The sequence below is a fragment of the Frankliniella occidentalis genome, unplaced genomic scaffold (genome assembly GCF_000697945.3).
Source record: "Frankliniella occidentalis isolate FOCC.00 unplaced genomic scaffold, Focc_3.1 Scaffold2, whole genome shotgun sequence".
Classification (NCBI taxonomy): Eukaryota; Metazoa; Arthropoda; class Insecta; order Thysanoptera; family Thripidae; genus Frankliniella; species Frankliniella occidentalis.
In genome coordinates, this window is record NW_026267132.1 from 3,369,223 (window position 1) to 3,371,060 (window position 1,838).

The window sequence follows — 1,838 nt, forward strand, 5'->3', positions numbered from 1 at the left end:
GATATTTTGCCGTGGATCGTCGATCTGACGTCGAAGGCTGCAATACGCCCCCCCCCAACAGAACACAGGCCTGCGGCCAGCCCACAATCACTGTGTATGGCTCTAACGGGAAAAACAATGTCTGATATTGTTTCGAGGAGGAGGGGAAAGTTTTGAATTTTGTGAGTTTCCCCCTTTTCCTCGAAATATCAGTTGTTTTTACCCTTCTGTTCTTCCTGGAATCGCACACGAGGAAAAAATTAAACGAAGATTGCTTGTCAATCCCGTTTGGTCAAGCTATTCCCAAACATTTTTTATTTGAATCGACTAAAATTTGACGTCTGCTTCTTCAGCTAGGGGCTTTTGCCGAGGCTATTGACACAGTCTGGTCTGTGGTTATCGTGATTGTCCCAACTGCCTTTGATGAGCAGTTGTTTTCTCTTCCCCTCCCATTCTTTGTCCCTTTTCTTCTGTCTTTGCGCTGAGGTTCTCCCAGCGCCGTCGGCATTGTCCTGTAGTGCGGGAGCCTCTGAGGCTCAGTCCTTTGTGCGGGCTGGATAGATGGCATGCAGATGTCATTACCCTATCGCCGAAAAAAAAGAAAGAAACAATAAAGATGAGAAGTAGTAGCTCCGGCCTTCCAAGCAGGATGCGTCCGAATCCGTGTATTATCAGACGAAATAATAAGGGATAATTGGGCAAAACCACGGCGGAAAAATAGCACTTTTGCTATAGTTTTAGTGGTATTTGAATACCTTCTCGTTGTATCAAAAATTTAAGAGTCACATCATTTTAAAGGTAATTTAAAGCCAGAATTTTTGGTGTTATTTACAACACAATTATGTACATACTTTTACTTCTACAGTCACACAAACACGCAAAAAGTCAGTTCCGTTCGGCGTCTGTCCGTCACGCATTTTCGAAAGCCCCTAGATTTGGAACACGGCATTGCAGAGCGCAGCGCGACATATCACTAAGTTCGCCTGTGAATTACCTATAAGAGGGCTACGTTTAGTATTTTCTCAATGCTGGAAAAAATACAAAAAAGTGCCAAAAACTAAGAAAAATGAGTGTGACGGACAGACAAGACTGTCGTGGTTTTGCCCAATTACGAAACGAAAAATTACGCGAAAAGAAAGAAACGTAGATTCCGCAGTGGAGTATGGCTGAGCTGCTGGTTTGGCGCCCCCCTTACCGTGTTTGGCCAGCGCGGTGCGGGCCCGGCCGTGCGCTATCGCACCTCTGCGGTCGCGGCTCCGGGTGCCTCCGGGCTCCGGGTGCCTCCGGGTGCCTCCGGGTGCCTCCGGGTGCCTCCCCGTTGGCCTCCCCGTTGGCCTCCGGGTACCGCAAACATACCGGGCAGCGGAGGGCTCTGGGCCGCCGTTGGAATGGGGTCAAAGCTGCGCGGCCCTGACCGCCCGCCGCAGCTCCGCGCTGCTCGCCCGGGGGCGGCCAGAGAGGCTGGAGCAGGGAACAAAGTCGAACACCTGTCACGCCCCGCCCCGCCTGCGTCCGACAAATGCGAGGCGAAAATAGGCAAAGTTTATACCCGCAATAATCTCTGGGCGCAAGTTTAAATTGGACCGATAAATTCCAGACGTCGCTGGTCGTCGTGCAACAATGACGCGATGCACTCTGCGTCCTCTCGCGCCTCATCTTGTGCCGCGCACTGCTGCCCGCCGCTCTCCTTCCGGATTCGACTAAGAGCTCTACGCTACCCTTTTTATTCTTCTCCGAAATTGTCGCGGCATTATTGATGGAGACGGCTGCTGTCCGAAGTTGTCTCGTCTCCTCCCTCCCCGCGGGCGGAGGCGCGTGCGTGTGTGTGAATAGAGAGCAGGTCGAGTAGGCCCCAATAT